This window comes from Saccopteryx bilineata, chromosome 10 (assembly GCF_036850765.1).
Source record: "Saccopteryx bilineata isolate mSacBil1 chromosome 10, mSacBil1_pri_phased_curated, whole genome shotgun sequence".
Classification (NCBI taxonomy): Eukaryota; Metazoa; Chordata; class Mammalia; order Chiroptera; family Emballonuridae; genus Saccopteryx; species Saccopteryx bilineata.
Genome location: NC_089499.1, coordinates 40,932,012 through 40,945,157, shown reverse-complemented (window position 1 = coordinate 40,945,157; position 13,146 = coordinate 40,932,012). Strand labels below are relative to the sequence as shown.

Genomic DNA, 13,146 nt, shown 5'->3' with positions numbered 1-13,146 from the left:
ACACAGTGCAGAAAAGAAACTTTTCAATAAAGGGTGCTGGGAAAATTGGAAAGCCACATGCAAAAGAATAAAACTTGACTACAGTTTGTCCCCCTGCACCAAAATTAATTCAAGATGTATCAAAGACCTAAATATAAGATCTGAAACAATAAATTACATAGAAGAAAACATAGGTACTAAACTCATGGACCTTGCCCATAGAGAACAATTTATAAATTTGACCCCAAAGGCAAGAGAAGTAAAGGCAAAAATAAATGAATGGGACTATATCAAACTAAAAAGCTTCTTTCTGTACAACAAAAGAAACTGACAACAAAACAAATAGGCAACCAACTAAATGGGAGATGATATTTGCAAACAACAGCTCCAATAAGGACTTAATATTCAAAATATATAAAGAACTCACAAAGCTCAGCAACAAGTAAGCAAACAATCCAATTAAAAAATGGGGAGAACACCTGAACAGATGCTTCTCCCAAGAGCACATACAAATGGCCAACAGATATATGAAAAGATGCTCATTTCACTAGCTATTTGAGAAATGCAAATCAAAACTATAATGAGATACCCCCTCACACCTGTTAGATTGGCTATTATCAACAAGACAGGTAATAACAAGTGTTGGAGAGGCTGTGGAGAAAAAGGAACCCTCATTCCCTGCTGGTGGGAATGCAAATTAGTACAATCATTATGGAAGAAAGTATGATGGTTCCTCAGAAATTTAAAAGTAGAATTACCATATGACCCAGAAATTCCTCTACTGGGTATCTACCCCCAAAACTCGTAAATATTGGTACATAAAGATACATGCACTTCCATGTTCATTGCAGCATTATTCACAGTGGCCAAGACATGGAAACAACCAAAGTGTCCCTCAATAGAAAATTGGAGCCCTGGCCGGTTGGCTCAGCGGTGGAGCATCGGCCTAGCATGTGGAGGACCCGGGTTCGATTTCCGGCCAGGGCACACAGGAGAAGCGCCCATTTGTTTCTCCACCCCTCCGCTGCGCCTTCCTTTCTGTCTCTCTCCTCCCCTCCTGCAGCCAAGGCTCCATTGGAGCAAAGATGGCCCAGGCGCTGGGGATGGCTCTGTGGCCTCTGCCTCAGGCGCTAGAGTGGCTCTGGTCGCAACATGGCGACGCCCAGGATGGGCAGAGCATCGCCCCATGGTGGGCGTGCCGGGTGGATCCCGGTCGGGCGCATGCGGGAGTCTGACTGTCTCTCCCTGTTTCCAGCTTCAGAAAAATGCAAAAAAAAAAAAAAAGAAAATTGAATAAAGAAGATATGGTACATATATACAATGGAATACTACTCAATCATAAGAAATAATGGCATAGTATCATTTACAACAACATGGATGCACGTTGAGAACATTATACTGAGTGAAATAAGTAAATCAGAAAAAGTTAAGAACTGTTCACACATAGGTGATACGTAAAACTGAGACTCATGGACATAGATAAAAAGTGAAGTGGTTACCAGGGTGAAGGAGATGTAGGAGAGGGGATAAGGAAGGGGTGGGTAGAAGCATGTAAAGAGGGAAAAATATAAGGTGAAACAAAATTATTTGACTTTGGGTGATGGGTATACAAACAGAATCAAACAGTTCAAATGCTACAGAAATGTTTATCTGAAACCTATGTATCCTTATTGGTCAATGTCATTGTGTTAAAGTTAATTTTCTAAATAAAATTTAAAAATAAAAATTAAGAAAAACATTTACCAGCACATCACTGTTATAGAGTAATGAGATATAAACTCTTACCATCATATTCTCATCAGTGTACAAACATTTTATGCTGCTATGAAAACTAGGAACATGTCAGATGGAGTCATATACTACCTTTGGGAGCCCAAACCTTTCAATTGCCTTGCTTTCAGTATTACAACTGTCATCTTGGAATTTTTCATTTACCAATAAAACCCTTAAGCCACCTATAAAATATGATTCACATAATGAATCCAGGTATTTCACCCAGTGCTAAAATCCAAAAGCAATTAGCCTTTTTGTTTATTTCATGTGGGAGTTAGACTAAAAGCTAAATGAACACACAAAAAAAGAGCCAGGCATTGGTCCAAATGCCTGAATGATGTACTAATTAAATTGTATAACAACACTGCTATCTTTATACATACACTTTATTACAGGTTGGGGAATCAGCCTGGGCCTTCCAAGTCAGCCTCTGGGAGAGCACTTCTTTAAAACTAGAGGAATGGTACATGGTAAGGCTTTGTAAGGAAGATTTAGCTACACATTCAGAAAGAACAGATAAGACTTTGGATGAGATTTGAAAAAGCTTGGTTAATTCTTCTCTTCTCTCTGCTATAATATGATCTTAATCAGGGATACAAGTTAAAAAGCCTGCTTATTTATATGTTCACTAAATAAATATGATAAAACTTGAGGTAGATGCTGAGGATAATGTAAAATTAATAAGGCCTGTCTCAGGTCCTGTAAAAGTCCTCAGATAGCCCAGTTTGGCAGAAAAGTGAATGTTTATGAGAAGATGTCTCTGAATCTGACATAAGACTCACAGATTCTTGTGGGTCCAAGAAGGGGTTATTAATACTGCTGGGCGTATGGAAGGAGTTTACTGAATGCTTCCCAAAGGAAAGTGGATTTGAATGGGTTTCTCTCATTTCTTTCATTCTATTCCATAGGCTTCCATGATGAGTTAATAAAATATGTATTGTTGAAGTAGCTTGTTTTCAAAACTCCTGCTGGTTGGCACAAGGAAGAACAGTAATAATGACTAATATGCATTGAGGTTTTCTAGGGAACAGGCACTGCTCCAAGAGCTTTATGTGGCTTGATTTGTTTCATCTTCACAACAACACTAGGATGAGCACAGATGAGCAAATCGAAGTTTAGTGAGTGATGGAGTCGGCATTTGAGTCCAGGAGTCTGGTGCTCCCCTTCACACATTGTCTCTCTGGGATTACATGGTCAACTGCAAGGAAGCCACCACAGACTTACCCTACTTATCATAACTTCATCTCTGTATGTTTACTTTTTTAAAATAGATTGTCTAGTATAGTAATAGATAAATTACAACATGAGCTTTGGAGTCCATCTTGAATACTCTTCCCAGCCACATTACTAACTGGGCTGTCATATTAAGACAAGTTGCCTCTTCAGTCTTAGCTGCCACTACCCATCTCAGGCGACTAAATCCAAGTACCCCTAAACCATTCACTATCTCCTTAAACTTCAGGCCTTGGTGGATCTCCAAATCTATGCAGGTTGTTCCTACTTCCAACAGAGTCCCTTCCCCATCTCCATCATCACACTATCCCCATCTACCTATGGCTTCTAACCCTGGGATGGCCTCTCACTCCTGGAAGCCTTCCCTAATTCCTCAACACAGGGTCAGCTTGCTGCTTGGGCACCTAGAAGACCCTGCACTCATCCCCAGGGTAGCATTCACCATCAATCACACACCCAGTGTAACTATGTGTCCATCTTACCTACTGAACCTGCAGTTACTAAACAGGGTAGCCTCAAAATCAGGTAGGGAATCTTTATTTTTAATATTGTTTACCCCAGAGCATCTGACTCAAAAGGTCTAAACTATGGCCTAGAATAGGATCTTCAAAAGCTCCCAGGAGATTCTGATGGGCACCCCTGACTATAAAGTACCTCCCTGTCTATAAAGTGCTCTGTATTATATACTCTTAAAGGCTGTGTGCTCACTTTAGTAGCACATATACTAAAATTGGAATAATACAGAGAATATTAGCATAGCCCCTGTGCAAGGATGACATACAAATTGGTGAAGCGGCCCTGGCCGGTTGGCTCAGTGGTAGAGTGTCAGCCTGGCGTGCAGAAGTCCCAGGTTCAATTCCCGGCCAGGGCACACAGGAGAAGCGCCCATCTGCTTCTCCACCCCTCCCCCTCTCCTTCCTCTCTGTCTCTCTCTTCCCCTCCCACAGCGAAGCTCCATTGGAGCAAAGATGGCCCGGGCACTGGGGATGGCTCCTTGGCCTCTGCCCCAGGCGCTAGAGTGGCTCTGGTCGCGACAGAGCGATGCCCGGGAGGGGCAGAGCATCGCCCCTGGTGGGCGTACCGGGTGGATCCCGGTCGGGCGCATGCAGGAGTCTGTCTGACTGTCTCTCCCGGTTTCCAGCTTCAGAAAAATACAAAAAAAAAAAAATTGGTGAAGCATTCCATATATTTCAACTTTTATTTTTCATTTTTTAGTTGTCTCTTATCAGCGATCTTAATACCACTCTCAAATGCCATCAAGAAAAAAGAAATCAAATATCATGGATACACAAGACAGAGATATAATGCAGATAGAAACTGAAAAATCTCCAAAAAAAATCTCAATTACATGGAAACTTTGGATTTAAATGACAGAAAATTCAAAATTGAAGTTCTAAAAATATTCAAAGAGATACAAGAAAACATTTTTAGGCAATTCAATGAGTTCAAAATACAAGTTAATGAACAAAGAGAGTATTTCACCAAGAAGATTGAAACTATAAAAAGAACCAAACAGAAATGAAGAACTCAATACATGAAATGAGGTAGCAAGTTTAGCTAATAAAACAGGTGAGACAGGGGAGAGAATCAGTAACATCAAACACAGGCAACTGGAGATACTACAAAGAGAAAAAGAGAGAGAATCACAAATTTAAAAAAATGAGAGAGCCCTACAAGAATTGTCTGACTCCATCAGAAAAGGCAATATAAGAATAACGAATATATCAGAAGAAGAAGAGAGGAAAAAGGGAATGGAGAACCTATTTAAACAAATAATTGAGAACTTCTGAAGCCTGTGGAAAGGGTGAAAGCCTCGAACCCAAGAAGCAAATAGAATGCCAAGTTACTGTAACCCAAACAGACCTACTCTAATGCGCACTGTAATAACATTGTAAAAAATCAATGATAAAGAAAGAATCCTCAAGGCAGCAAGGGAAAAGAAGAATATATCATATAAAGAAAGGCTCATTAGGTTATCATGAGATTTCTCAACAGAAACTCTACATGCCAGAAGAGAGTAGACCCAAACATTCAAAGTACCGAAAGAGAAGAATTACTAGCCAAGAATATTATGTCCATCAAAGCTATCCTTCAAATATAAAGGAGAAATAAAAACTTTAAAGACATACAGAAGCTGAGGAGATTTATCACCAGAAAACTCCCACTGCAGGAAATACTAAAGGAGGTTATCCAACCAGATACAAAGAACAAAACAAACTAAAACTACAAATAAAAACTCCAACAAGATAACAATAAAAAACAAGGATAGCCTGACAAGGTAGTGGCACAGTGGATAGAGCATTGGACTGGGATGTGGAGGACCCAGATTTGAGACCCCGAGGTCGCCAGCTTGAGCGTGGGCTCATCTGGTTTGAGCAGTACTCACCAGATTGAGCCCAAGGTCGCTGGCTTGAGCAAGGGGTCACTCGGTCTGCTGTAGCCCCCCGGTCAAGGCACATATGAGAAATCAATCAATGAACAACTAAAAAGCTGCAATGAAGAATTGATGTTTTTCATCTCTCTCCCTTCCTGTCTATCTGTCCCTCTCTCTGACTCTCTCTATCTCTGCAAAAAAACAAACAAACAAACAAGGATAATCTGTAACAACAATAATATAAAAGGGGAGAAGATAATAATCAATAATAATCTGCAATAGCAAAGGAGGATGGAGTGCAGAAGCACTCATGAGATAATGGAACCAAACAAGATACAGAGCTATCAGAAAGCAATATATAAAATGAACAAAAATATAAAATATAAATATAATGGGTTTATAATATAATCATTGTAGAATACTATGAAAAACTATATGCCACCAATTTAACAATCTAGAAGAAATGGGTAAATTCCTAGAACTATACAATCTTCCTACACTAAGTCACAAAGAAGTGGAAAGTCTAAATCAACCCATAAGCAGGGAGGAAATAGAAACAATTATTAAAAAACTCCCCCAAAATAAAAGTTCAGACCAGATGGCTACACAGTGAATTCTACCAAACATTCATGGAAAATTTGGTTCCTATCCTTCTCAAAGTCTTCTAAAATATTGAAGAAACAATACTTCCAAACACATTTTATGAGGCCAACATAACTCTCATACCAAAACCTAGCAAAAACAATACAAAAAAGGAAACTACAGACCAGTATCTTTAATGTATTAATATACAGATACAAAAATCCTAAACAAAATACTAACAAATCAAATACAACAGCACATTAAAAAAATAATATATCACAATCAAGTGGGATTCATCCCAGGAGCACAAGGATTGTTCAATATATGGAAATCAATTAACATAAAACACCATATCAACAAAACAAAGGACAAAAATTATATGATCCTATCAATAGATGCAGAAAAGGCATTCAATAATATACAACATCGTTTATGTTTAAAGTGCTCAATAAAATTGGAATAGAAAGAAAGTACCTCAACAAAATAAAGTCTATATGTCACAGACCATAAGCTAATATCATACTAAATGGTGAAAAACTGAAAGCTCTTTCTCTCAAATCAGGAACAAGACAAGGTTGCCACTGTCTTCATTCCTATTCAACATAGTGCTAGAAGTTTTAGCCACAGCAATCAGGCAAGAAAAAGAAATAAAAGGCATTCACACAGAAAAAGAAGAAATAAAGTTACTGCTTTTTGCATATGACATGATCCTGCATATAGAAAACCCCAAAGACTCCACAGAAAGACTATTAGAAACAACAAACCAATACAGTAAAGTTGCAGGATACAAAATCAATATACAGAAGTCTATTGCTTTTATATATGCCAACAATGAAACTTCAAAAAATGCACTCAAAAAAATAATCCCTTTTACAGTTGCACCAAAAAATATCAAATACCTAGGAATAAACATAACAAAGAATGGTGGGCGTGCCGGGTGGATCCCGGTCGGGCGCATGCGGGAGTCTGTCTGACTGTCTCTCCCCGTTTCCAGCTTCAGAAAAAAAAGAAAAAAAAAAAAAAGGAATGTAAAGGATCTATATACTGAAAACTACAAAGCATTATTAAAGGACATTGAAAAAGGCACAATGAAATGGAAAAATATCCCATGTTCTTAGATTAGAAGAATCAACATAGTTAAAATGGCCATATTACCCAAAGCAATATACAAATTTAATTCTATTCCCATCAATATTCCAATGTCTGGCCCTGGCCGGTTGGCTCAGTGGTAGAGCGTCGGCCTGGCGTGCGGAAGTCCTGGGTTCAATTCCCGGCCAGGGCACACAGGAGAGGCGCCCATCTGCTTCTCCACCCCTCCCCCTCTCCTTCTTCTCTGTCTCTCTCTTCCCCTCCCGCAGCCGAGGCTCCATTGGAGCAAAAGATGGCCCAAGCGCTGGGGATGGCTCCTTGGCCTCTGCCCCAGGCACTAGAGTGGCTCTGGTTGCGACAGAGCAACGCCCCGGATGGGTAGAGCATCGCCCCCTGGTGGGCGTGCCGGGTGGATCCCGGTCAGGCGCATGTGGGAGTCTGTCTGACTGCCTCCCCGTTTCGAGCTTCAGAAAAATACAAAAATAAAAAATAAAAAAAAAATATTCCAATGTAATTTCGTGAGAGCCATACAATGACCCGTATACATTACGCATTATCCAATAAAAATTTGGTGTTATCCCAGAGGACAGCTGTGATTGGCTCCAGCCACCCACAACCATGAATATGAGCGGTAGGAAATGAATAGATTGTAATACATGAGAATGTTTTATATTTTTAACATTTTTTTATTAAAGATTTGTCTGTGAGCCAGATGCAGCCATCTAAAGAGCTGCATCTGGCTCGCAAGCCATGGGTTCCGACTCCTGCTTTAGTGAGTATCCAGGACATGGTTTCACATACATTTTCCCTCTTAACCCTCACGTTCACACTTATACATTCAAAGTGAGAATGGATATCATCATGTATTAATCTCATCTTTCAAATAAGGACACCAAGTCACAGGGCTCACAAGGAACAGAACCAAGTTTCCAATCCTGCTCTGCCTGTTACCAAAATCATGTTCTCTCCATCACTCTAAGCTATCTGTCTGAGCTAAGAAGTAAATCAGGGAAACACATAAAACCAGTCAGGCTCAATTCTCTTGTTTCAGGATGTTGTCTTTAAGACAAATATTTTGGTGTCATGTAAACACAAGCGCCATCTGTCTGTTTGCACGCTCTCTGTCTGATCCACTTACTCTGTCTGATGCAAAAATAACCACCATCAGCTATTCAACAGACAAGAACCAAAACGGCACTTTTCCACTGGTTGTTATGGACACAGCCACAGCTTTAGCTTTTCCACAATAATCCCCAACTCCGAATTTGCAACACCCCCCCAGGTATTTCCAGCCACTGTAAAGGATTTTGAAAGATTCTTAAAAATCCTCAGCAAATTGGTGTCAATGTACTTTAAGAAATAAAGAGGTTCTGAAGTCAATTTTTCAGAAGTCAGGGAGAAGGCTGGACAGTGAAGTTCAGTAATGGTGAACACTGCTCTCCTGAGCAGACGACCAGGGTGGGTTTGTTTCCCATGTCTCCACTTAGGTAGCCCTTTCCCCCTAGAGACAGAGGAGTATGTCATGCTTGCTTATAAGTATGTATGAAGATCTTCATGTTGATATGATATGAGACTATATGAGAAAAATAACCCCAAAGGCTAGAGAGATTTCCAGGTGAAAGGTAGAAGGACCTGGAGCTCATTTTGTTTGGAGAAAGGAAAGCTGAAAAGCAAAGCTGTTTGTTACATTTGGGAGTAACACACAGCAGCACGTATGCCCCCACTTCTGCTTCCCTGACCTGTGGCAGACACCACTGAGCCTCAGAATCCTTCTCAACACAACACTAGGGAAGCACATGAAATCTATTGGCCATATGCCTGATGTGGAGCATGCCACCAATCAGCAGAGTGATATCCACTGTTCTACCATGAAGGGCAAACAAATGGCAGAGCCAGCACCTAGATCTTTCTGATGTTTACAAAAAAAACCAAAATCACATAAGTCTTGGTCTGTGAATCAGAAATTTCCTGGTATTTGAACAAACTAAGGTGATTTATATGGCAGAACTAGCAATTCCATTGTGGACAGTCCTATTCCATCCCATTCCTTACAGCCACCCATCCCAGCCACCTCCCCACATACAGAGACTTGAATCTCCCAGATTCAGACTTCTCTCTCTCCTCTATCACCCTCAACGTTTTCCCCTTATCATTACCTTTCTTCTAAATTGTGCCCAGGAGTTTTATGTTCAACCATGGTACTTTTCTTTTGGTTGTGTAGGTCAGGAACTCTCAAACTTGACCATGTATCAGAACCAACTGGAGAGCTTGCAAAACACAAATGACTGAGCCTCATCCCAGAATTCCTGATTTACAGGTCTAGGAGAGGGCCTAAGGAGTTGTATTTCAAGCAGGTTCCCAAGTGATGCTGATGATGACAGTCTGGGGATCACACTGGAGGAACCACGTGCAGATTATACAGTGTGTCCGTAAAGTCATGGTGCACTTTTGACCGGTCACAGGAAAGCAACAAAAGATGATAGAAATGTGAAATGTGCACCAAATAAAAGGAAAACTCTCCCAGTTTCATACCTATTCAGTGCAGTTCGATGTGGGCTCACATACAGATTTTTTAGGGCTCCTTAGGAAACTATCCCGTATAGCCTCTACAGACTCGTCACTGACTGATGGTACCAGAACGGGGTTTCTCCACCAAACTGCCGGTTTCCTTCAACTGCTTATCCCACCGAGTAATGTTATTCCTATGTGGTGGTGCTTCGTTATAAACGCGCTGATATTCACGTTGCACTTTGGTCATGGATTCGAATTTAGCAAGCCACAGAACACACTGAACTCTCCTCTGTACTGTCCACATCTCGACTGGCATGGCCATGGACTGCTCCGCTGTATACATGGTGTTACGTCATTATCTGTGCATGCACACATGCTGCCACATCATCCTACAGAAACTGGGAGGGTTTTCCTTTTATTTGGTGCAGATTTCATATTTCTGTCATCTTTTGTTGCTTTCCTGTGACCGGTCAAAAGTGCACCATGACTTTACGGACACACTGTACTTCTCTCCAGTCCTTATTTTCAAATTTGTCCCCAGGTCTGCCGATCAGAAAAGAGTGTCCACCCATTTAACTGTCCAAAGGATGCCTTGTAGCATCCAGAAATCACTTCTGCTGTAGAAGTCTGTTATGGTTTCAACTATCATCATTTTCCCTCCAATTCATCTGAGAGGTAGTATAAGTTAGTCTGACTGGTTCAGAGTCGGCTCTACCTATCACTTGCTGTGTGTCACATTATTTGATTTCTCTGAGCCTGGTTTCCCCCATCTCTAAAACCATGGATGATAATGCTTACTTCTTAGGGTTGTATGAACATTAATGAAGATAATACATAAAAAGTCCTAACCAGTTTTGAGACATTTAAAAAATGCCCCATACATGTTAGTTCTTTCTCATTTGCCCCACAGACCTTAGCCAAGCCCCTGTTTGGGGCAGTAAACAAACACAGGCTGTCAGGTTGATGCCAGAGATGAGGTCCTGAAGACCTCTGATAATTCAAGACTAATTTCTTTTAGAAATAGATGTGAAATGGGGAATGCATTCTAGGGGTACATAAATCTACAAACTTTGTAGAATGATGTGGTCTAATGCTACTTTTTATTTTCTTATCACGGCTCTAATACTTTGCTAAGGGCTTGTTCTTATAGTAATAGCATATCATGACAGCTGCATGGGCTTCCTCTGAGTATTTTATCACTTCTAACTTCTATTCCAAAGTTATCGATCTTTCAGATATGTTTTTATCACTGCGGAGTACAGACATCACCTAACGAATGCTTGGATGACTTCACTAAATTACAACAATTGAATGTTAAAATAACAGGAAAGTAACCACCAAAATTCATTCATGGATGTTCAGGTCCGTGTAAACGACAGAGGGCCAAGAAAAAGCTGACTCCGGAGATCAGCTCAGGTGGTGCCGCCATGTGGCAGCTGCAAAAACTCCAGTCCCTGAGGAGTGCTTGGGGTTGGGGTTGAATAGTATTTGGGGGCAATTGCATTGCTTAAATGTTATGCAAAAAGTGAAAATTAGTTTTCTATGTTGCACTGTTTCAAATACATCACTCAGATTCCCATGAAATGTGTGTGCCCATCCTCATAATGGTCTGATAGAGATGTGGGAAGTGCTGAGACAATGCTCTGGAGTGACCTGCTCTTAGCTTGAGCAATCCTATCTTCTGTTCCTACAGCGGCTCTTTCCTTTCCAGGTGGACTCACCTTTGCCGTCTCTGTGCTCTATCATCAGGCAAGCAGCATTCCTGCTGAAATAAAAGCAATAATCCCAGGAGATTTGTTTTGCCATTGGCAACAGTCTGGAGCCAACCTCTGGCTTCTGAGAGTTGAGAGAGTCCATCCTCACAGGAGTGCATAAAAATTGGAGAGAAATATGTATCCTTTTAAATATTTCACTGTATGTAATTCTGGTCTAAATATAAGCAGTTTAAATTACTTTTTTAAAAGAATGGAATCTCTGATTATACTTTGAATGTGAATTTAGGATTATGATCCAAAATATTGTCCATTTTTTAGTAACCAAATTGGAATAAATCAGGCAGGCATCTGGAAATTACATTTTTAAAAGTTAGTGTCTGGACCAGGCAGTGGCGCAGTGGATAGAGTGTTGGACTGGGATGCGGAAGACCCAGGTTCGAGACCCCGAGGTTGCCAGCTTGAGTGTGGGCTCATCTGGTTTGAGCAAAACACACCAGCTTGGACCCAAGGTCACTGGCTCGAGCAAGGAGTTATTCGGTCTGCTGAAGGCCCACAGTCAAGGCACATATGAGAAAGCAATCAATGAACAACTAAGGTGTTGCAATGCACAACGAAAAACTGATGATTGATGCTTCTCATCTCTCTCTGTTCCTGTCTGTCTGTCCCTATCTATCCCTCTCTCTCTCTGTCTCTGTAAAAAAAATAAAATAAAAATAAAAATAAAAAATTACCTTTAAAAGTCTGCCTTCCCATTGATGTTTTTCATTATATTTTTCTTTAGCAGTAGCATTTAAAATAGAAGGGAAATGCATTCTAACATTATTTAATCCAAACATATTTAAGCTGTAGGAGAATAAAAGGTCTCACTAAGAGTCCTAATGGTGAAGATATATAGGGTATGGCTCTATCACTGAGTGGTTCCAGAGATCCTAGATTTTGGGGAGTCTCTGATATCATTAAGGATATTCAACAAGAGTATGTGACAGAAAAATTGAGCCATTAATTAATCTGTGACTTGTTCTCATTGTATCTTTCCCTCCTGATTCCACAGAGAAGACTGTTTCTGTGTTCTCTTGTCTCAAGGGTGTTTGTGTTACAGGGCAGAAAGCTGAAGTCAACTGACAGGGTCCTCCTCCTAGCTTACATTCTGAAAGCCAAAACTCTTTGAAGAGATCATGCTGTCTCCCCAGGGCACAATGAGAAAGAAGTGCTGACCTTGAGGTTGACACAAGGGACCAGCACCTAACTTTTAAAAATGTAATTTCCAGATTCCTGCCTGATTTATTCCAATTTGGTTACTAAAAAATCACTAGTGGTGATGGTAGGGACTGGATGCTCCCCAAGTACCTTCTCAAAAAGTCCTAACTTTTCAAGATTTTTCTTTAGAGTAATATGATTGTTGTTAACAAAGTGATGAAGAGGTATTTAATAAATTTATGAATTAGGCAATGAAAACATTAATAGTCAGACACAGGGAGCAGGTAGTCTCAAGAAGTAGCATTTCCAGTTTGCAGGATCACTCTCCCCGCAGACCTCACTCAGCACAGAGGCATACGCTGGGTGTTCGGAGGGCTTCCGAGAGCTTCAGCCCAGGTGCCTGCCCCTGGGGTTGGAAACTGGCCTTGCCTTTGGGCAGAACTGAAGGAGGTCTGAAGCATTTCTACAGAGAGTACCTTCACTGAGTGTGGCACCAGAGCAGCTAAGGTGCCTGCCTTCAAGGAGCCACGTGGGCTTGGGCAATGAACGTTCAGTAGCAATCAGAGCACTGATGAGAAAAGACCTCCTTGTATATTCTGGACTGGACAGGACACCTTCCACTTTAGCCCCGGCCATCTGGCAGAAATGCTTTCACATTGAACAACTATCTCCTTATGAGGCAGAGGCAACATA

At 40.8% G+C, this 13,146-nt stretch overlaps 1 non-coding gene across 1 annotated transcript; it reads left to right on the top strand.

Moving 5' to 3' along the window:
• The first annotated feature begins 3,685 nt into the window (after window positions 1-3,685).
• LOC136314805 (U6 spliceosomal RNA) lies at window positions 3,686-3,792 on the top strand. Its single transcript, XR_010727386.1, has one exon. It is a non-coding gene; the product is annotated as a U6 spliceosomal RNA (small nuclear RNA).
• Window positions 3,793-13,146: the final 9,354 nt, after the last annotated feature.